General features: G+C 40.6%; 1 long non-coding RNA gene across 2 annotated transcripts in view; it reads left to right on the plus strand.

The window, feature by feature from the left end:
* Nucleotides 1–24,775, plus strand: part of LOC133639309 (uncharacterized) — a 58,131-nt gene that overhangs the window by 9,841 nt on the left and 23,515 nt on the right. The window contains exon 2 of one of the 2 annotated variants that reach the window (XR_009823765.1): nucleotides 20,762–20,809. The exons of the other annotated variant lie outside the window; for it this stretch is intronic. This is a non-coding gene — a long non-coding RNA (uncharacterized LOC133639309). The remainder of the gene's footprint in view (nucleotides 1–20,761; nucleotides 20,810–24,775) is intronic. 2 annotated transcript variants of the gene reach the window in all.

Below are 24,775 nucleotides of genomic sequence, written 5' to 3' on the forward strand. Positions count from 1 at the left end.
TGCAGTTGCAATCGTCCATGAACTGGCCATCTCCGTGGCAATGGACCCAATGGAAGCGAAGGTGGCGTCAGCGGCGAACACACTTGAAGCACAGGTGGCACTGGCGGCGGACCCGCTGGAGGTGGCGGCTTTGCAAGACAAAGAGCTGGCAGCGGCCTCGCTGTATGAAGAGCTAGCGACGGAATAGTGGCGACAGCCTCGCTGGACGAAGAGCTGGCATTTGTCACTTGCTTGACGAAGAGCTTGCGGTGGCGGCCTAGCAGGACAAAGAGCTAGCGACGGCAGCATCCCTGGAAGAAGAGCGAGCGGTGGTGGCCTCGCTGGACTAAGAGCTGACAATGGCGGCCTCCCTGGACGGAGAGCTAGCGGTGGCGGCCTCCCTGGACGGAGAGCTAGCGGTGGCGGCCTCACAGGACAGAGAGCTAGCGGCGGCGGCCTCGCAGGACAAAGACCTAGCAGCAGCGGCGGCGGCCTCGCTGGACTAAGAGCTGACAACGGCGGCCTCCCGGGACGGAGAGCTAGCAACCGCACTGGTCAAAGAGCTGGCAGCGGCTGCCTCACTTGACAAAAAGCTGGAGGCCTCATTGGACAAATCTCTGCATCTCCAGTCACACAGCTGCCATTCTTAGCCCCTTCCTCAGTTAGCGGATACCAGAGTCTGTCATTGGCTGGAAGAGGAAAGCTTTGACCCGCGGCAGCAATGGAATCAGCCGTGGGTGGCTGGAGGGAGGCTTGGGGGAGGGTTCTGGCTTTCTCCCTTGCATATTCTCCACATTGTTCATGTTCACCCAGAACAGGAAGCTTCCGTGGAGCCGGAACAGGAACAGGAACAGGAAGCTGCCATGACCCCAGACAGGAACATGAAGATGCCGTGGCGCTGAACAAGATGTGCCTGAGTCTTGAAAAGCCGTGGAGTGGGTGGTAAATGTTGATTTTTATGCTGTTTGTATTAAAGATTCCACTAAAGCTTTCAGTGAGGAAACACATAATCACTTTTCGGATTATTGCTCCCCCTTTCAGGGGCGTAACAAAAACACTGCAAGTTAGTTCCTCTAATCAGCTTTCTTCGGCACACAGATACAGATAAAAGTTCCTTTCACTCTTATTTCTCTTCGTTGTCAGGTATGTTGTAATAGAAATACACAAAAATAAGAAATAAACAAGTTGTCCTCACATACTGTAATGGCGGGTGAAACTTTGAATAAGAAACGCCCCGACTTTGTTCAACCAATCAGCGTTCCACATCACAGCCCGCCCCTCTAAGGTTCGTGTTGAACTTCCGAAAATCCCACCTCGCTACTAGTAACTGAAAATTGTTCCTGTAGACCTAAATCTACCTGTGAAGTTTTTGGTGGAAACACAGTGGAGTACTTTGTTTACCCGGGTAAATGGTAAAGTTCCTGTCAAAGTTGGTGTGGAGGAAAAAGGCCTAATGGTACTGTAAAATTCGCTATGAACTAAAATGAACTGCTAAGTGGCAAAGGAAAACAGTACTTTGATGGTTGTACATGAAGTGGGTTGTGTTAATGTGAAGACAATGGGTCACATCAGACTGACTTTTGTAATAATTTGTTGCACATATCACACAATTTGCTTCTTTACTGTCTTTTATTCTGTATTGTTTCTCTCGACTGGTCCCATTACTGCGTTTCCTCTGCAGATTTATTTACCTCCAGTGCACAGCGGGACAATGACACACCTGCAACTGATTCGCAATTAGTGGTATTTAGAGCAAAGCAGCTGCGGCAAGAAAAATCTGGATTATTTATCTTCCTCACATCCATGCTTCTTATAACCATACCACATATGAGCATCTCATTCTCATTCCCTGGTTCTTTTAATACAGTCTAATATCTGTATCTATATTGAGATAGTTCCTTGTCTTCCTGCTATTTCTTCTTTGCCACGCAATTTTTGAGTTTTAGCATTTGTAGTTGTTGTTGCTGTATCTCGACATTTGGTTATTTCCTGATCGTTTTTCATTCATATCTTCGGTCAAATTTTGTATTTTTGCCAGTGGACAATTGTTCTGTTTATGAGCTCTTATTTAAAAACTGTATTCTTAATAATACTACCCCCATATCTGCATCCAGGGTTCCAATCCAAAACAACAGATTTATTGACTACCGTATTTTTCGGACCATAGGGCGCTGGAAACCCTCTAATAACTAAAATTCCGTGGGTGAATTAAGTGAACCCACTACAGTTTTTGTGCTTTGATAGCTAGTCTACTGACAGATATAAGTAAGAACTTTACACTACTTTATATTAGAAAGGGCAACAGCGGAAGATGAATGTCACATAAGAAGGTAGAGAAAAAGAAGAAGCTTATGACTACGACCTCGGCACAGACTACAATTGTTGACGTGCACACATTTTCAGGACTTATGCAGATCTCAAATACACATCAGCAGGTACCAGAATGTAAGAAAAGTTGGTTTTGCATAATATTGCGAAACACATTTGTTTGCTAATAGGTGCCAATTTTGCGGTCCTTCGACACGCACCATAATAATACTCGTATGTTTAATGCGCCGACAAACCATCAAGCGGCGCAGCTTCATAGCTTACCGAAGTCGTACTAAAAACATTTTGACAGAATTTTGAGCGCCGTGTATAATGTTCTATATTCTCAAATGAACATTTACATTTTGGTGTTGTTTACTGCCGTCATATTGTAGTCTACACGTATCTCTTATGTGTGACTGCCATCTACTGGTCACACTTATCATTACACTATGTACCAAATAAAATTGCTCCAAGGTCAGTAAGCACAACCAGAATTATGCCGTACATTAGGTGCACCCGGTTATAAGGTGCACTGTCGATTTTTGAGAAAATGAAAGGATTATAAGTGCGCCTTATAGTCCGAAAAATACGGTAAATTAAAATCAAAAGCAAGATTTGGCGTGTTTATCATTTGCCTAAAAAAAGTGAAGCGTCATTCAATGATCTACTTCTACTGTATACACACATAGTCCCTAAAACAATGCGGTTTCAAATAACGTTGAGCCAAATAAAGACACACTTACATATTTAATTGTTTTCTGCTACAACATTAATAGAGCACAGATGCCCCTCAATTGAACTCTGTGGTAAAGCATGATTGTGAGTTGGGATTTGTACAACGTGTCGTCCACAGCGGAATCGTCTCTCTTGAACCTACTTACAACGAAGAAGGAAGGCAGACTGCATCACATCAATAATTAAAACAAAATTAGGAGGATTGAAAGCCACATGGGGGGGAAAGTAGACAGAATTGTGAAAATGTGATATAAGAGAACAAAGACAGAAATGACAAGATTGCAGCTCTGTATCGATCCGAAAAATGAACTGGAAAGCAATATGTGTTTGCCTTCAAGATATTTATTTAACAGTGTACATTCTGAAAGGATAAATACTGATACTTTTGGAGAAGGTCAAGAACTGGAGGGTTTTGGGTTTATTTGCAATCTGAGAACACCTCGATACACGAACCTTTTGCAGACAGACTGAAAAACAAATGCACCGTATTTTCCGGACAATAAGGCGCACTTAAAATTTTTTTTTTTTCCTTCTTAAAACTCGACAGTGCGCCTTATAACCCGGTGCGCCTAATGCAAGGAATACGTTTAGTTGAGCTTACCCACCTCAAAGCAATTTTATTTGGTACATGGTGTAATAAGTGTGATCAGTAGATGGCAGTCAAACATAAGAGATAAGTGTAGGCTGCACCGTTTGATGTGCTTCAACATACAAGTATTATTATGGTGTGTGTATAAGGTAAGACGTTTTATCTGCCGTTTTGTTTCGCAATATTATGCAAAATAAACTTTTATTATCTTCTGGTCTCCTGCTGATCTGTATTTGGGGTCTGCATAAATCCTGAAAAATTGCGCATGTCCGCCTTTGTAGTCCACGCTGTAGTCGATAAGCTTCTTCTTTTTCTCTATCTTCTTGTTATGGGACATTCATCCTCTGTTGTTGACATTTCTAATATAAAGTAGCATAAAGTTCTTACTTATATCTGTCAGTAAACTCGCCATTAAAGCGCTGGGGACGGCGTGGCACGGTTGGGAGAGTGGCCCTGCCAGCAACCTGAGGGTTCCTGGTTCAATCCCCACCTTCTACCAACCTAGTCACACTTCAACCTTGCTCCTGATGGATTGTGGTTAGGGCCTTGCATGGCAGCTCCCGCCATCAGTGTGTGAATGGGTGAATGTGGAAATAGTATCAAAGCGCTTTGGGTACCTTGAAGGTAGGAAAGCGCTATACAATTATAACCCATTTACATTTTTAAACATACCGGTGTAGTGAGTTTATATTATTCACCCAAGGAACTTTAGTTATTTGAGAGTTCCGGTTAGACGTTTTTTCACGGGAGACATTTCCGGTGTTGTTGTTTCCGGATGACTATAAACCTCTGTATATCAATTTGTATACATTAAATTAAATGTGTAGTTAACAATAATACAAAACAGAAAATTAACCCAATTTAAGTAAATATAAATATGTATACAAAACATAAAATATGCAAATAGCATTAAAAAATACAACATATTTACATATTGCACACAGAAAATAGCTTTGGTTTCTTAAATAGTAAATAAAATAATGTAAAATAAAAATAATAAGAAAAAAAACTAACATTACAATTCTATTTGAACATACTTCCAAGCTCGTGACTCAAGCGGCCTTTTTCAGTAGGAGCACTGGTGAAAATAAAAAAAATAAAAATTAAGGAGGACAAAAAAAAAGGGTAATATGATATATCTTAAAGGGGAGCTGAATTTTTGGGGAATCATTCGCATTTCTTATGTAAGAGAAGAACACATGTTTTACGTTTTTTAATGCATTGTAAGTAGTAAATAAATGCGCTCAAAAGTCTGCTTACAATGGAGCCTATGGGAGTCGCACTATTCTGCCTATAAAGCCCTTAAAAACACATCCAAACATCCCTTATTAGGGTTTTATCTACACGATGTAAGTATATATGCAATGTAGTAACAGGCATATTTATAATAACATTTATTATTTACGTATTTTCCTTTAAAACATGCATCAGGTTTTCTTTTAATAAAATAATAAAACATCACTTATTGTACAGTGTCTGGTGTCGTTAGGATACTGATTGATAAAATGTTGTTATAGTCCCGTTTGGATGACGAATGACTTGTAATCCTTAGTAAAGAAAAAGAAGGTAGTGTTTTCGTGTCGTTCTCGCCATTTCCTGCTTTAAATTGGCTGTCAAAGTATACACATTTTGTCGGAATTCGTCCTCATCTTTCCACAATCAATGTTAGAGGCATTATTTATTATTGAGTAAAAACTTCCACGAGCAAGAAAGCAGCTTACCACTCGAAGACGTCAACATAGGCACACAAGCTTGTGATCACTATAAATCATTTGTTTGCGTCAGTGCTTATAATAACAAAATCACTAATACTTGGTTAATATTCGAGTCACAAAATGTAAATGGAGTGTTTTTGGCGATTTTTGGATGGTTATTTATAGAGGAAATGGAGGACGTCTCATTGGCTCAGTTGTAAGCAAACTTTTATTTATGTTAATTTAAGAGTAAGACTGCATTAAAAAAATGCATCCGTCTTCATGTCTTTCATAATGATTGTGAACGATAGGTGAAATTCCAAAAAAGTGCGGTTCCCCTTTAAGTATCACAGTTTAATTATTAACACTCAAACAACATGCACATGTGCACTCCTACCAATTAACACAATGTCATCATAAGGCCTATTGCAACCCTCAATTAAACATAGAGTTTGACGATCTGTCACTTCATTTCTGGTTGTGTTTCCTTGTTTGATGTTGATTTCCTGTCAGCGCTCTTATTTTTGTTGCATTTCCTGCATGTCTCCCTGAACACTCGTTCCCCTCACCTGTCCCTGATTGGCAGCCGGGCACACCTGGTTGCAGTTGCCAATCAGGCGGCTATTTATGCCTGCCTCACCTGTTCCTCAGTGCTCGAGGATTGATTATGTTTGGGAACCTTTGTATGCATGACTGCTTCTCCTCTGTTTAAGGATACCGTATTTCCTTGAATAGCTGCAGGGGCGTTAATTAATTTAAAACCTCCTGTCACTCCGGCGTTTACCGGAAGCCGGCGGGATGGCCGTGCATGCGGTAATTATTTTAAAACCTCTTCTCACTCCGGCGTTTACCAAAAGGAATGCGGTAAATTTAGGCGTGTGCTTTGAGTGTGATGTAAGCATACCATCATGAAAAGCACATTTAATAAAAAAAACGTTATTATTGTCTTACCTGTACTTATAAATGGAGTCCATTTGCAGCTCCTTCTGACCAAAAGCATCGATAACTTGTTTATAGAAGTCTTCGTTATTTTCTTTCTTCAGTTTTAAAAGTCTCTCTGTCTCGATGGAGATATTCCTTTAATTATTACCTCCTGCTTCGATTGAAAGTCCAGTTTAGAAAACTGTTTTATTTTAGATACCGGTATGTAATCCTCCATGTTAAAAGTAAAAGTTCAGGCGAGAGAAAAAAAAAAAAAAATCTCTTGCTCCGTGTTGTCACTTCTTCTGCAGTACCGGAAGTCGCAAGAAGGATCACTAGTGCGGCAGCGCCCTCTACCACCAGGAGGTTTAATGACTCATACAGTATTTGACACACACAGTTACGGTATATTAATAAAACATAGCTGCTTACTGTTCTTTTTAGCATACTGTACCGGTATTCAATAGCTTGGACCTTAAATCCTACTCTTTATCTTTTTTCCTTTGTGCGATTGCAAACTACTGAAAGCAGCTTCCTCCATTTTGAAAATGAGGACAGGTAAAGCGTCACTCGTGACGTAACGAATTTGACCCGGCAGATGTTCTAGCCATATGCTAAATATTTTGCGAAACGAGTTTGATCCGGCGTTAATAATGAACCGGCGATAAGGCCAAGCATGCGTTAATTATTTTGAGAAACGAGTTTGACCCGGCAGTAATTCTAGACGTGCGAATACTATATTCCCTGCGCCAATTCAAGGAAATACGGTATTAAAATCCTCTTACCTGCGCATCGATTTCCTGTTTCCTGCCTCTTGGGGTCACAACTACCACAGCCATGCGGGATGACTGACATAGAGAACATCCCTAAACTGTGTTAGTACTGTCACTAACACTAGTGTAGGGCTGGGCAATATGGACCAAAACTCTAATGCCGATATTGTTTGGCTGAATATCGATATACAATATATATCCCATTATTTTTTTCCGTAAAGTGAAGTTTGACAAAGTTAAACCCAAATATGTGTCGAGTTGTTTTATTAAAACAAATACTTCACATGATAAACTTTTTTGAAATGCTAAAGTTTCATGTGTACATAAACATATTAAAAACTGGCATATTATGTTTTATTCTACATAGAAAGCACTCACTCGACATAAAATGTAATGGTGGTACTTTGGTCAAAATTTCGCATGGATTATATTTTGCAGACCATCTTCAAGCCGCTTTCTGATGCGTTGTTCTTATTTGCCTGCCTCCACTTCAACTGTGTCTTCTCCCTGTCAGCCATGTTGTAGTTTTTAGTGCTTCCACTTACTGACAACAGCATAGGACTACAGTGGCGGACTCTGGTAAATCTCTTCAACATATGAAAATATAGCTGTTGACATAACTAAATATCTCCACCGTGCCTTGATTTTAAGTTTTACAGGACTGATGGGGCTCCCAAATACACAAAAACAGGCGCCAAGGAATAAAAGTATGTTTTTTCATACAGGACTCAATTTAAGAGGTGTTGCGAGATAGGAAAAAGGAAAAAAACCTTGAAAATAATACAACAAAACAAATATAATCTTCAAACTTTTTTTTAAAAAAACAATCTTTATCTGTGCTCAATTCTTCAGCCAACACAAACACAAAAGAACAAAACAAGAAATAAAGTGCCTGGTTTAAAGGCCTACTGAAATGATTTTTTTTTATTTAAACGGGGATAGCAGATCCATTCTATGTGTCATACTTGATCATTTCGCGATATTGCCATATTTTTACTGAAAGGATTTAGTAGAGAACATCGACGATAAAGTTCGCAACTTTTGGTCGCTGATAAAAAAGCCTTGCCTGTACCGGAAGTAGCGTGATGTTACAGGTTAAAGAGCTCCTCACATCTGCACATTGTTTACACCAGCAGCGAGAGAGATTCGGACAGAGAAAGCGACGATTACCCCATTAATTTGAGCGAGGATGAACGATTCGTGGATGAGGAAAGTGACAGTGAATGATTAGAGTGCAGTGCAGGACGCCAGGGTGTATAGGATTCCCCACTCATTGGATTCCACACTTTCTCCTTTTTCTATTGTGCATCACGGATTTGTATTTCAAACCACCTCGGATACTATATCCTCTTGAAAATGAGAGTAGAGAACGCGAAATGGACATTCACAGTGACTTTTATCTCCACGACAATACATCGGTGAAGCACTTTAGCTTCGGAGCTAACGTTATAGCATCGTGCTTAACTGCGGATAGAAACAGAAGAAACATGCCCCTGATTGGAAGGATAGACAGAAGATCAACAATACTACTATTACTTCTACTATCAGGAGACACCGAACCAAACCCTGGACCTGTAACCACACGGTTAATGCTGTCCAGCCTGGCGAAGCCTAGCAATGTTGATGCTAACGACGCCATTGAAGCTTTGAGCACCTTGAAGGTAGAAAAGCGCTATACAAGTATAACCCATTTATCATTTATCATTTATCGATATTCAGCCAAACAATATCGGCATTAGAGTTTTGGTCCATATTGCCCAGCCCTACACTAGTGTTAGTGACAGTACTAACACAGTTTAGGGATGTTCTCTATGTCAGTCATCCCGCATGGAGCTATGCTAAAAACATTAGCTCTCCACCTACACCAGCCCTCATCTGCTCATCACGACCCGTGCTCACCTGCGTTCCAGCGATCGACGGCGCGACAAAGGACTTCCCCCGATCATCGGTGCGGTCGGTGGCTAGCGTCGGATAGCGCGTCTGCTATCCAGCTCAAAGTCCTCCTGGTTGTGTTGCTGTAGCCAGCCGCTAATACACCGATCCCACCTACAGCTTTCTTCTTTGCAGTCTCCATTGTTCATTAAACAAATTGCAAAAGATTCACCAACACAGATGTCCAGAATACTGTGGAATTTTTCGATGAAAACAGACGCTGTTTGTATTGTGACACAATGGTGTCCCAATACTTCCGTTCAATCCGTGACGTCACGCGCAAACGTCATCATACCGAGACGTTTTCAACCGGATATTTCCTGGGAAATTTTAAACGTGCAGAGGTTTTGCTGGTCACTCACTACAGCGTGTGTTCAGAATCCTTGGCATTAAAGGACTGCAGTCGAGAAAAGCCACCAAGAACATCCTAGAGGCCGGGGTCTGATCACCCCCGGCTGGGTCGCCCGGGCAAGGGTGTCTGAAAGACCCGAAACCCCCTATGACCCCGGGTTTATCACTGATGACGTGTCCAAGCATCACCGTGAGGTGTATTCAAGTTCTACCTTAGCAAGGTCGAGCCAGACACAGAAGCATTAAGGCTACTGTATGTTCATTGCGTTCACAACACTGCAGGGTTTTATGTCCAAATCAGATTTTTTTTCTCAAATCTGCTCTTTTTATGTAGTCGTTCACATTACAAAAAAATGTGTCCAGACTCAAACATGAATGCAAACTGACGTGAATACACACATGATGTCATGACATCACACGTCCTTCAGTGTTTACTGAAGTAAACCCGGAAGTAGGCATGCTTCTATTCTAGTTGTCTCAGTACTGGCGCATTTGCTGCAATTTTAAGGATTCTGTGCAATCAAAGTCAACATTTTGTGAACCGCGGAGTGGCCGTGCACAGACTCTTCCAAAAGTGTGTTGACTGCTGGGAAGGGCCCCTTGAGGGGAATTCCGACAGTGTCATTGACACTGGGTTAAAGTGTCATTGTCATTAATTAATTCCTCATTGTCGGTGTCATTGTGCTTATGAGACATTTGGCTGCTGGAAGGGGCCCCTTAAGAAGGATTCCGACAATGTCTTTGAATTTATTCTGACATTGTCATTGTATTTTCCAGTAACAAAATCACAAATTGTTGTTGCTGTTAAATTTGAATACATGACCATTCTGTGTCAGGGGGGGCCCCTTTTTGCTGGGGGCCCTAGGCAATTGCTTAGTTCACCTACCCAGTTGCAACGGGCCTGCCGCTCAGTGTCAATCATTAGTCATCTAGAAGTCACAACAAACCGTAGGTTAGAAATGTGTGAATGATACGTTAACAATGTTAGTTTGTGTAGTTGTGTAGCTAGCTTAGCCTTCTACTGTGACAATAGCATCACCGTCTTCCGGCAATCTAAAGAGGGATTTTAAGAAAAACGAAGTCGGTGACTACTATTTATGGCAGTGAAGGAGACAATGAAACAGTGGTTTCGAAATGTGTGATACGTTAGCAATGTTAGCTAGCTTAGTCTTCTAATGTAAGACAATCCTGTCACCAGAAATAAAGAATGATCTTCCTAAAAACTCATTTTAGTTTACCTACCCGGTTGCAATGGGCCTGCCGCTCAGTGTCCTGAGCGTTTTCACCTGTTTCTCGGAACACATGGTCTCCGTGCTAGAGAATGGGATGTGGCGTCGTGCACGTTCGGGATAGCAGGTTGCAAATTAATGTGTGGAAAACACCGCAGTGGATGTGACACGTTAACAACAGTGTGGAGGGTATTTTTTATTTTTCCTCTGATTGAACATGTGTTCCCAGTCCCTGATATTTGGGCACTTGTCCTAGTAAAGGGTGTGTGGTGATGCCCAAAGTATGACACTCGATGTAAGTTTTTATTTAATCTTGCCAAGAAGATAACAATCGCATCTCTGGGTAATTTTTCTCCAAGAAGACATCTTGTTTTTCCGGGAGATATTTGTAGTTACTTCAATGTGAACATGTGCGTATGCACGCCACTGGGTGAATATAAATGAAATCAAACTTCATTTAATCAATATCTTAAAAACAGTATGACTCCAGAATGAAAATCATTTTTTATAACTACAGTTATGCTGATGCAGCAGGAGAGTCTATCATAAGAGTCATCTAGAAGTCATAACAAACCGTAAGTTAGAAATGTTAGTTTGAGTAGTTGTGTAGCTAGCTTGGCCTTCTACTGTGACAATAGCATCATCGTCTTCCGGCAATCTAAAGATGGATTTTAAGAAAAACTACTTTTAATGGCGAAGTCGGTGACTACTATTTATGGCAATGAAGGAGACAATAAAACCGTAGTCTAGAAATGTGTGATATGTTAGCAATGTTAGCTAGCTTAGCCTTCTAATGTAAGACAATGCTGGCACTTGTCCTAGTAAAGGGTGTGTGGTGATGCCCATGGTATGACACACACTGTAGATAGGACAACAATCTGTACTGACTGAAAAACATGAATAATCATGTTACAGTAGTTATAAAGTATTAGCCCACATTTCATGTTTTGTTGTTACACTGTAGCTGTATGGTGATGTACTGCATGTATCATTATCAATATTATAGTGACGTACTCGATGGACTGTTGTCCGTTTGGGTAAGAACGCAATTTATTTGGGCATATTTTAGCTCTAAGTACCACATTTGCACCTTCAAGACACTCTCGGCTTCTGTCTGCTCCAAAGGTTTACCCTCTCTTTTGTGCTTACTTCGAAATTCAGGTTAAAAAAGATAAGGTTGTAAATCCCCCCCCCCCCCATCCCCCCCGTCCACACCCCTGATTGTAAATAATGTAAATAATTCAATGTGATTATCTTGTGTGATGACTGTATTATGATGATAGTATATATGATAGTATATATCTGTATCATGAATCAATTTAAGTGGACCCCGACTTAAACAAGTTGAAAAACTTATTCGGGTGTTACCATTTAGTGGTCAATTGTACGGAATATGTACTTCACTGTGCAACCTACTAATAAAAGTCTCAATCAATCAATCAATCAATCCTTATTTGTCCAAAAATAGTCACTTTTGTTGTCTATCACTAAGTCTACCATGATTAGAACAGACACACCTTTGTTTCCGGAAGTAGGAACACGCATTCGTTGCCTGAAGTCGGAAGTGAGGAAATAAATGTGCTAAGGAAAGAAGCTCTGGTATTGCTTAAAATGACTTAAATATTGTTAATATTACTTATAGTTATGAACGTGTCTACTACTACATTATATACATTCTTGCAAAATGTTGATGGAGGGTTTTGAAGTTGTTTTGGAGGGCTTTGAAGGGTAAAATAGTCATTTCCATTCACCACATCTTGGTATCGGTTTTTATTATCCATTATACCCCCTGAGAAAAAAAAAAAAAAGAAGTGTGTTCTTCTTTTTTTTTTAAGGATTGTGAACGATAGGCAAAATTCAAAAACAAGTGCAGTTCCCCTTTAAGTGCGCCTTATAGTCTGACTAAATACAACACTCGCACAACCGTTAGCTTTGTTTGTTGTGACTTAAATATGGTGATTTGGAGAAGTTTAGCAAGTAAAGTTCGCTATCATTGAATGTATATTGTAACAATAACATGACTGCAAATTGTGCCACTCTGGGACTGCTTTTGAAAATGTACACCTGCTCCCTGCATGTACGTGTTTAAGGGACAGCAGTTAGTGACAAGTCTGAACGCCAAACTCATTTCTTGGGTTGACAAGCAAATGTTATTCAATATAATGTGAAATAGTGAAAAATATTGATATTGGAAAATTATATGTTCTGTTTAAACCATAAACTCAATGGCCTTGTGGTTAGAGTGTCCGCCCTGAGATCGGTAGGTCGTGAATTCAAACCCCGGCCGAGTCATACCAAAGACTATAAAAATGTGACCCATTACCTCCGTGCTTGGCACTCAGCATCAAGGGTTGGAATTGGGGGTTAAATCACCAAAATGATTCCCGAGCGCGGCCACCGCTGCTGCTCACTGCTCCCCTCACCTTCCAGGGGATGGAACAAGGGCATGGGTCAAATGCAGAGAGTAATTTCATCACACCTAGTGTGTGTGTTACTATCAGTGGTACTTTAACTTTAAAATGGTGCTATCTAGCTAGCTCGTAGTCCTTGTTTTACGATGTTCTGAGTTACGTTTCGCGGTTACGAATTCAATCCCATAAACAATTATTACTGTACAACAGAAAAAGACAATTATTTCCATGCAATAATAATTTTGAAGAGGAGTAATATGTAGGTAAAGTAATACAATCAAGCAGTGGAAGGGATACTTCAAGACCCTTCTCATCCACATGTGCTTTGTGGACTTGGAAAGACATCCGACCGTGTCCCTTGCAGTGTCCTGTGGAAGGTGTTCCGGGAGTTTGGGTTTCGTTGCACACTAATACATGACATTTGATCCCTTCTACCACCGGAGAAGGAGCCTGATTCACCTGACCACCAGTAAGCCGAGCCTGTTAACACTCAACTTTGACCTCTGTCTGCTAAGGCTGCCCTTTGTCACCGGTTCTATTAATTTTATAGACATTTTTAGGAGTAGCTTAAGTGTTGATAGGGATGAAGACCAAAACCTGGTTCCGGAACATTTCATAAAAATATAAAGGCATACATAGTTTTTTAAAATTGCATGTTTTCCCATTTTTAAGTACTAGTTCGGGCACAGTTTAAGCACCGACACACTTTTTAAAATACAGATTTGATATTAGAATTGGTTAAAATGGCCATCTCTAGGGGTTGTAGAATCTTGTCTCTGGTATTTGAATGATGTGAACTTTTGATATTCAGGTTTTAATAATTCTGTCAGACAGGCTGACTATATCTCATGTTGTGTATCAAAGATAGAATGGTCTGTACTTTGGCAAATCAATGAAATAACTCAAAAATTTAGTTCCTTTTTTACTTGTACAACAGTAAACACCGGAGATAATGAAAGATTCGGTATCAATGCATGCATTTTAATAAAACTTGTGGCATAGCCTGATTGTGTAGAATTAAGGGATCAAGTCATACTTGCCAACCCTCCCGGTTTTTCCGGGAGACTCCCGAATTTCAGTGCTTCGGTCATGAAATTATGATAATGGTGTGCCAGGGCATACATGCATATGACACATTTCATTTATTATTCTCACCTGTATGTAGATCATCAGTCCTTTAACAACCGCCACATCTACACTTTCATGGCAAATAATGCCAACAAACTTGGAATTTTGCAAGTTAGTTTCAATGTCATTTAATACAGTGGCACTCAATACCTCTAGTATTTCATCTTTGGCTTGGTGATGGCCATAAGCTGTGTGTTCCCCTTTAAGAATGGCGGTATGTGGTGTGAAATCGACAGCCTCGTCGTTCTGAGCGGAACTGTAGGGAGGGTGTTGCCCCCGACATTACATCGGCCCTGGAGGGAACATACTCCCCAGCGCTCCTCGACCACGGTCTGGGAGCCGACAAGCAGGAAAGGTGTAACATGATGTTTCTTGGTGCCTAGTGAGGCTGGATCTTTGAAAATCAGTGCACCCGGCCATAAAGGTGTTCTTTTTATTAGCCCGTTTACATGGCGTGCAAAACATCTTTCCAGCTTCGGTTAAATGACTGTTTTGTTGTTTGAGGTTACCCGTAGGAAGAACCATGCCGAGCTGCATGAAGAACTTGGCTTTAATTAAGACTTCAGGAGGACAGCAATTGTACATATGCACTGCATGAGAGAGTGGTAACAACTGATTCCCTATTGTGCACACCCCTGGTGGTGTGTTCGAAAACTACAACAACAAAACAGTCAACACGTGCAAGTCGAGTTTGTAGACCCGATCCAAAGTATGTGCAGTAAGAATAGAAAAATGCACGTGTGATTTATTTTGAGAGAGATAGTATTTTTTTCTAGCCGTTCTGTGACGCGTTTGGATATTTCATACAGATAGTGAATTGTTTGTACCCTACACAGTTAAGAGATTTCATCTCAGTTACATATAGATATTCATTTCACTTATCTTCTTTTGTTTTTTCAATAAGGACTCTTAACTAAAAGGGAAGGATGTTGATAATTTGGTAAAATGACTGTTTTTGTTGTTGTAGTTTTCAAACACACCATCAGAGTGTGCACAATAGGGATTCAGTTGTTACCACTCTCTCATGCAGTGCGTATGTACAATTGCTGTCCTCCCGATGTCAAATTAAAGCCAAGTTCTTCATGCAGCTCGGCATGGTTCTTCCTACGGGTAACCACAAACAACAACGCTTCGCTTCTTGGGTTTATTGCTCGTCGTGACAAAAACAATAACACGCGGGAAGTCCTGATACCTGAAATGCAGTATTTGTGACCGATAAAACTTTCGGCGAATCAAAATTTAAGAAATTGTACCGGAAAGTTAATTACTTTGTAAGTTAAAGTACCCCCTGGGAGGTGAGGGGAGCAGTGAGCAGCAGCGGTGGCCGTACCCGGGAATCATTTTTGGTGATTTAACCCCCAATTCCAACCCTGAATGCTGAGTGTCAAGCAGGGAGGTAATGGGTCCAATGTTTAGTCTTTTGTATGACTCGGCCGGGGTTTGAACTCACGACTTACCGATCTCAGGGCGGACACTCTTAACCAATAGGCCACTGTAGTCTACCAATAAAAACGCAACAACGGAAATGTTTTGACTCGGCATAAATAAACAAAACAAAACACTGGTGGAAAGCGATAATCGATAAAAATAAAAAAAAGTAAACCAGTGTTTTTACCCGGAGAAGGCAGGGTCGGTAAAAAAAAAGAATATATCCGCGGACTTCCAGATATGCGCGGACTTACGGATATGTGCGGACTTCCGGAAATGCGTAAAAAGACACAAAAAGTGCGTTAACGTGCCGATAATGGTCTGCTTGACCAGTTTTTCCCCCAGTGGTGCTTTTAGGGTTTTTTTGGTTCCCTTTTAGAGAATTTTAAGAGGTGTATGTATTTACTATCTGCCAACCTTCACTATAACCTACAATTAATAGTTAGATTTTCAAGCGCAGCCTAAAAGTCAGCAATCAGTAAAGCTGGGGAAACAAGGTCAAGAATTTATAGTTAAATCACAACCCATTCTACATGATTGCGTCATAGCATACTAGGCTAAAAGACATTGTTTCTCTAACATAAAACAATATAAGCTTTATAGCGGACAGGTGAATAGAACACTCAGCCTTTTGTTTATTACCAAGTAAGCTAAGCAGCTGATGGCCACTGGACAGAAACTCTTTTTAGTCTGGTTGTCACGACTTTCACGCCTGTAGCCTGACAGACAGCTGGAGTGTGAAATCTGTGTGCTGCAGGGTTCGGTCTTGAATAATGTTATTTGTCCTTGACCCAGGTGCTCACATCCCTATTATTCAAAACATGCAACATCTTTAAAAACTAAAAACGCATATAAATACCCAAAGCTTAACTAAAGTGTGTACAGAACTTTACGGGACAACTCTAACCTTGATGTTTTGATTCTGGAATAGTTTGAATGGCTTGAGAAATGTGGAAAAAAGCAATCATTTCTATAGGAGTGTTTGGCCCTGTGAGACATGCTCCCACTGCATCTGTGCATGCGGATCAATCCAAGGAATGCAGAAATATAATTGTGCATTCAAAAAATCTTTCACATGAGTACAAATGCTGCCTTAAATTACACCATACGTTTGGGTTTTGTCTTTTTATAGTATACCGTATTTTACGGACCATAGGGCGCACCAGATTATAAGGCGCACTGCCGATGAATGGTCTATTTTCGATCGTTTTTCATATATTAGGCGCACCGGATTATAGGGCGCATTAAAGGAGTTATATTATTTTTCTTTCTAAATGTAAAATACTTCCTTGTGGTCTACATAACATGTAATGGTGGTTCTTTGGTCAAAATGTTGCATAGATTTTAGTTTTACAGATCATCTTCAAGCCGCTTTCTGACAGTCGCTTCAGGATGCACCGTTTAGTGCGCGGTCTTATTTACGTGGTTCACCTTCGACACCGCATTCTCCTCGTCATCTTTGTTGTAGCGGTGTAGCGTGCAAGGACGGGGGTGGAAGAAGTGTCAAAAGATGAAGCTAACTGTTTTAATGACATTCAGACTTTACTTAAAGGCCTACTGAAAGCCACTACTACCGACCATGCAGTCTGATAGTTTATATATCAATGATGAAATCTTAACATTGCAACACATGCCAATACGGCCGGGTTAACTTATAAAGTGACATTTTAAAATTCCCGGGAAATATCCGTCTGAAACATCGCGGTATGATGACGTATGCGCGTGACGAAGTCCGAGTAACGGAAGTTATGGTACCCCGTAGAATCCTATACAAAAAGCTCTGTTTTCATTTCATAATTCCACAGTATTCTGGACATCTTTTGCAATTGTTTTAATGAACAATGAAGGCTGCAAAGAAGACAGTTGTAGGTGGGATCAGTGTATTAGCAGCGGACTACAGCAACACAACCAGGAGGACTTTGTTGGAGCGCTAGCCGCGCTAGCCGCGCTAGCCGCGCTAGCCGCCGACTTCACCTTGACTTCCTACGTCTCCGGGCCCCTAAACGCATCGGGTGAAGTCCTTCGTCCTTCTGCCGATCGCTGGAACGCAGGTGAGCACGGGTGTTGATGAGCAAATGAGGGCTGGCTGGCGTAGGTGGAGAGCTAATGTTTTTAGCATAGCTCTGTGCAGTCCGGTTGCTAAGTTAGCTTCAATGGCGTCGTTAGCACAGCATTGTTAACCTTCACCAGCCTGGAAAGCATTAACCGTGTATTTACATGTCCACGGTTTAATAGTATTGTTGATTTTCTATCTATACTTCCAGTCAGGGGTTTATTTCTTTTGTTTCTATATGCAGTTAAAGCAAGATGCTATCACGTTAGCTCGTAGCTAAAGCATTTCGCCGATGTATTGTCATGGAGATAAAAGGCACTGAATGTCCATTTCGCGTTCTCGACTCTCATTTTCAAGAGGATATAGTATCCGAGGTGGTTTAAAATACAAATCTGTGATCTACAATAGAAAAAGGAGAGTGTGGAATCCAATGAGCCAGCTTGTACCTAAGTTACGGTCAGAGCAAAAAAAGATATGTCCATCGCTGCCTCTCAAGTCATTCACTGTAACGTTCCTCATCTACGAATCTTTCATCCTCGCTCAAATTAATGGGGTAATCATCACTTTCTCGGTCCGAATCTCTCTCGCTCCATTGTAAACAAAGGGGAATTGTGAGGAATACTAGCTCCTGTGACGTCACGCTACTTCCGGTACAGGCAAGGCTTTTTTTTATCAGCGAGCAAAAGTTGCGAACTTTATCGTCGATTTTGTCTACTAAATCCTTTCAGCAAAAATATGGCAATATCGCGAAATGATCAAGTATGACACATAGAATGGATCTGCTATTCCCGTTTAAATTAAAAAAAATCATTTTAGTAGGCCTTTAAATCAATAACGGAGCAGCATCTCCTCATCCGTGGCTAAGTAGTGCAACAACAACGCCGGAAATGTGTCCCGTGAAAAAACTCTCTAATAACTAAAGTTCCTTGGGTGAATAATGTAAACTCACTACACCGGTATGTTTTAGCGCTTTCATGGCGAGTTTACTGACAGATATAAGTAAGAACTTTACACTACTTTATATTAGAAATGGCAACAGCGGAGGATGAATGTCCCATAACAAGAAGATAGAGATAAAGAAGAAGCTTATCGACTACGGTGTCAGCACCGACTACAAAGGCGGATGCGTACAAATATTTCAGGACTTATGCAGATCTCAAATACAGATCACCATGTACCAGAAGGTAAAAATTGCTTTTGCATAATATTGCAGTCTATTCAATTGAATATAGGCGGAGAAGGATTTGCAAATCATTGTATTCTGTTTTTATTTACAATTTACACAATGTGCCAACTTCACTGGTTTTGGGTTTTGTAGTCCATCGTTACAATAGTCTTTACTTTTGTTTCTCAGATGTATTCCTGGACCGCATTTTGCTCTGTTCCTAGTATTGTTTTTTTTTTGTTGTCGCTTTACGCCATAGTATCTGCTTTTTTATATACTCAGAGTTATTTATTATGCTATTAGGTTCTAGATTTTCCTGCAGCTCTGACTGATTTTTTTTGATGACACTTTGTTTTTTACTTTTTTTCTCCTGATATTTCTGTTGACTTGGGTAATTTAGTATTTTTAATAACTGTGTCGGGGTCCAAAACCTATCTGGGCTATCACAATTATATTTGGTGAATAAAGAAACAAGCAAAATAAAATGTTTTCTCCTCATATTCACCATCTGGCTACCTCCAAACTAGGGTTGTATGGTATACCGGTATTAGTACAGTACCGCAATACTAATGAATCATATTCGGTACTATACCGCCTCTGAAACGTACCGCCATTGGTGGAGCTACACCTATGTTTATAAACTCAGGAAATATGTCCCTGGACACATGAGGACTTTGAATATGACCAATGTATGATCCTGCAACGACTTTGTATTGGATTGATACCCAAATTTGTGGTATCATCCAAAACTAATGTAAAGCATCCAAGCAACAGAAGAATAAGTGATTATTACATTTTAACAGAAGTGTAGATAGAACATGTTAAAATAGAAAGTAAGCAGATATTACCAGTAAATGAATAAGTAGATTAATAATTCATTTTCTTCCACTTGTCCTTAATAATTTTGAAAAAATAATAGAATGATAAATGACACAATATGTTACTGCATATGTCAGCAGACTAAATTAGGACCCTTTGTTTGCTTACTTACTAATAAAAGACAAGTTGTCTAGTATGTTCACTATTTTATTTAAGGACGAAATTGCAATAAGAAATATATGTTTAATGTACCATACAATTGTTTGTTAAAATAAAGCCAATAACGCAATTTTTTGTGGTACCCTTTATTTATAAAAGTACCGAAAAGTATCGAAATAATTTTGGTACCGGTACCAAAATATTGGTATCAGGACAACACTAATTCACTGTAATGATACCAAGTACAAGAGAGTTTCTAATCAATACTACTATGAGTACATCGATATTTTTTGGCATCACAACATCTTCTTTCGTTTTTAAAAAATGTATATTATGTTTATAAACTCAGGAAATATGTCACTGGACACATGAGGACTTTGAATTTGACCAATATATGATCCTGTAACTACTTGGTAACTGATTGATACCTAAATTTGTGGTATCATCCAAAACTAATGTAAAGCATCCAAACAACAGAATAATAAGTGATTATTACATTTTAACAGAAGTGTAGATAGAACATGTTAAAAGAGAAAGTAAGCAGATAGTAACAGTAAATGAACAAGTAGATTAATAATTCATTTTCTACCACTTGTCCTTAATAATTTTGACAAAGTAATAGAATAATACATGACACAATATGCTACTGCGTATGTCAGCAGACTAATTAGGAGCCTTTGTTTGTTTACTTACAACTAAAAGACAAGTTGTTTTGTATGTTTACTATTTTATTTAAGGACAAACTTGCAATAAGAAACATGTTTAATGTACCCTAAGATTTTTTGCTAAAATAAAGCCAATAATGCCATTCTTTGTGGTCCCCTTTATTTAGAAAAGTACCGAAAAGTATAGAAATAATTTTGGTACCGGTACCAGCATATGTCAAGTCCACCTAATGCCAACTATCTCAATTTTGGTCTCACATCAGGTGTAATGTGGTCTCATGACTAAGGACTAATTGGTGTTCTTCATGGACAAATAACGGGTCTTTGGGGGGCAGAATTCTCGCTGGTTGTGAGGGGATCAAATACTCAGTCAATACCGCTAAATCAATTTACAACCTTTATTTCATGTTTTTTTTTCAGAGTGTCACCGAGACCACCGTTACATGATCCATCTCTAATCATCTTAATGTAAGTTTTGGTAATTAGATGATGGAAAATGCCAGAGACTCGACATACACACACACACAGGCCCACGCACACACACTCACTGATGACCCCAGCCTTTCTCATAACATCTGTGCAGGCTTTTGACGTTGATGGTTTACAAATGCAGATAAATGATCAGTGAATGACAATTCCTGTAATCGTTAGCCCTCCAACTCCTCTCCGCTCCGCCATCCAGAGGCAACAAATCAGTGGACGTGTAAGTGCGGCTGTGCAAGTGTGTGCTATCCATCAAGGGAGAGTGGAAAATGGAGAAGATCCCAAGTGTCACATTTGTCGAGGAGCAGGGAAAGAGGGGAGGAGAGAGAGAGAAAAGATGTAAAAAAAAGGCTTCAATCTATCTTTTTTCTACATTTCTTTATTTCAGTACTTTGCCAGGTTTTTGCCATTTTTCATACTCTTTAATATCCATGAATTGTGCTCCACTGCTTTAGTTTGACAGGCTGACATCCACAGTATATTTAAAGCACAAAGAACCAGTTCTGTCCTCAAGATACCCAAAAAGTCTGTTTCTTACCCATAAGAAGGAAAGATGACGTGTGCGTCAGCAAGGATGTACTCTATAAGTCAGTGTTTTTCAACCACTTGTTATGTACGTGAAGGGTGGAAGGAGACGACACCACAAATAAACTCAGGTTACCGGGTTTATTGTAACCTTTGATGAGTGAGTGGGAGGTCTATGCTACTATATGTGTTTGTTGCAGGACTATGTGTGAATTTAAAGGCCTACTGAAATGATTTTTTTTTATTTAAACGGGGATAGCAGATCCATTCTATGTGTCATACTTGATCATTTTGCGATATTGCCATATTTTTGCTGAAAGGATTTAGTAGAGAACATCGACGATAAAGTTCGCAACTTTTGGTCGCTGATAAAAAAAGCCTTGCCTGTATCGGAAGTAGCGTGACGTCACAGGTTGAAAGGCTCCTCACATTTCCCCATTGTTTACACCAGCAGCGAGAGCGATTCGGACCAAGAAAGCGACGATTACCCCATTAATTTGAGCCAGGATGAAAGATTTGTGGATGAGGAACGTGAGAGTGAGGGACTAGAGTGCAGTGCAGGACGCATCTTTTTTCGCTCTGACCGTAACTTAGGTACAAGCTGGCTCATTTGATTCCAAACTCTCTCCTTTTTCTATTGTGGATCACGGATTTGTATTTTAAACCACCTCGGATACTATATCCTCTTGAAAATGAGAGGCGAGAACGCGAAATGGTCATTCACAGCGACTTTTATCTCCACGACAATACATCGGCGAAGCACTTTAGCTACGGAGCTAATGTGATAGCATCAGGCTTAACTGCAGATAGAAACAAAAGAAATAAACCCCTGACTGGAAGGATAGACAGAAAATCAACAATACTATTAAACCATGGACCTGTAACTACACGGTTAATGCTTTCCAGGCTGGCGAAGCTTAACAATGCAACGGGACCTCACAGAGCTATGCTAAAAACATTAGCTATCCACCTACGCCAGCCCTCATCTGCTCATCAACACCCGTGCTCACCTGCGTTCCAGTGATCGACGGAGCGATGAAGGACTTCACCCGATCATCTGTGCGGTCGGCGGCTAGCGTTGGATAGCGCGTCTGCTATCCAAGTCAAAGTCCTCCTGGTTGTGTTGCTGCAGCCAGCCGCTAATACACCGATCCCACCTACAACTTTCTTCTTTGCAGTCTTCATTGTTCATTAAACAAATTGCAAAAGATTCACCAACACAGATGTCCAGAATGCTGTGGAATTTTGAGATGAAAAAAGAGCTTTTTGTATTGGATACAATGGTGTCCGAATACTTCCGTTTCAACGATTGACGTCACGCGCATACGTCATCATACATAGACGTTTTCAACCGGAAGTTTAGCGGGAAATTTGAAATTGCACTTTATAAGTTAACCCGGCCATATTGGCATGTGTTGCAATGTTAAGATTTCATCATTGATATATAAACTATCAGACTGCGTGGTCGGTAGTGGTGGGTTTCAGTAGGCCTTTAACCATGTGAATATTACCAGACGATGGTGTAAGTGCGTGATGGATGAATCTTTCGGCAGTCCAAGAGGGCGAGGCAAAAAGGATGTCCGAAAGCAGGCAGGTGGTCGAGGGCAGGAGAGGAGCGACAAGGTCCGTGTCCAGGCGAGGGTCGCGGATCAAGGGAGGCAGTCCAAAGTCCGGAGGGAGGTCGAGACACAGAGCTCGGGTATACGAAGAGTTAACGACGTTCCGACGTAGGTTCCAAAGGTCGATTGGTCTTTATGCTATCCTCCTGATCATTGCCAGGTGCGCTGATCACTGACAATCTGCAGCTGCGACGTTGCGTGGGCATGTCCTGGCATACTGTCAGTCTGAGTGTTGGTGGATCTGGCTGCAGGAGAATTGTGGGTTCGAGACCGTGCCTTGACACCACTGTGCCGTGGCACACTAGTGTGCCGTGAGATAGTAGTCTGGTGTGCCGTGGGAAATAATGCAACTTCAACTAATTGGTCCATAAAATATTTTTTGCAAATCAATCATTATAATCTGCAAATAATGTGCCGTTGCTTAGTTCCTTAGTTGTGTAGAACTCGGCAGGGTAACCACGTAATACTCCATGTCAGTCGGTGGCTTTGTAAAAGTCGGAATGTGTCGGGTGAGACGAGGATGGTTTGTTGTGATCCCAATATGCAGGCCACAGCGTGAGGCAACGTGCAGGTAAAAAAAGGTATGTAATGCTTAAACCAAAAATTTACAAAAGGAAAAGGCAATGGCTATGCAAAACGAAAGTAAAACTGAACTGGCTACAAAGTAAACAGAAACAGAACGCTGGACGACAGCAAAAACTTACGGCGTCCACAAAGTGCGTCCGAACATGACAAGACAATCGACAATGTCCACACAAAGAAGGATAGCAACAACGTAAATAGCCCTGCTTGCTAACACAAAGCAGGTGCGGGGAATAGCGCTCAAAGGAAGATATGAAACTGCTACAGGAAAACACCAACAAAACAGGAAGGGCCACCAAGATAACAGCGCAAGACAAGAACTAAAGCACTACACACAGGAAAACACCAACACACTCAAAATACGACCTGGTGGAGTCTCATTTTTTTTACGTTTTTTGCTGGTGGTGTGCCTCCGGATTTTTTAATGAAAAAAATGTGCCTTGCCTCAATAAAGGTTGAAAAACACTGCTATAAGTACATTACATGTGTGTGTGTGTTAGGGGTGTCCACATACCAATATTTTGGTACCGGTACCAAAATGTATTTCGATACTTTTCGGTACTTTTTCTAAATAAAGGGGATCGTGTTGTAGGGGACCGGTACTTTTTAGAGGTGGTATAGTACCGGATTTGATTCATTAGTATCGCGGTACTATACTAGTAACGGTATACCATACAACCCTAGTGTGTGTCAACATTCACAATCATTATGTAAGACAAGAACATATCCAGTGCATCTGGAAAGTATTCACAGCGCTACACTTTTTGCCACATTTGGTTATGTTACAGCCTTGTTACAAAATGGAATAAATTCATTTTTGTCTTTTAAAATTTGACACGCAGTACCCCGTAATATTAATATGAAAACGTTTTTTTTCTTTTAGAAATGTTTGCAAATTTATTGGAGGAATTTATGGATTTCACCATACACGGTCCGTAATATCATCAAAAGGTTCAGAGAATCTGGAGAAATCACTGCACGTAAGCGATGATATTACAGACCTTCGATCCCTCAGGTGGTACTGCATCAAAAAGTGACAGCAGTATGTAAAGGATATCACCACTTGGGCTCAGGAACACTTCAGAAAACCACTGTCAGTAACAACTTTTATGGGACCGACGAGAGACTCCTACATATGTTTTCTCCTCTATCTTTTTTGTGTTCATTGTAAGACCAAAATGTGTCCATACTTCTGATTTATATAGGAAGTTCCCCCCCTGCTTGC

Source organism: Entelurus aequoreus, linkage group LG22 (assembly GCF_033978785.1).
Source record: "Entelurus aequoreus isolate RoL-2023_Sb linkage group LG22, RoL_Eaeq_v1.1, whole genome shotgun sequence".
Lineage (NCBI taxonomy): Eukaryota > Metazoa > Chordata > Actinopteri > Syngnathiformes > Syngnathidae > Entelurus > Entelurus aequoreus.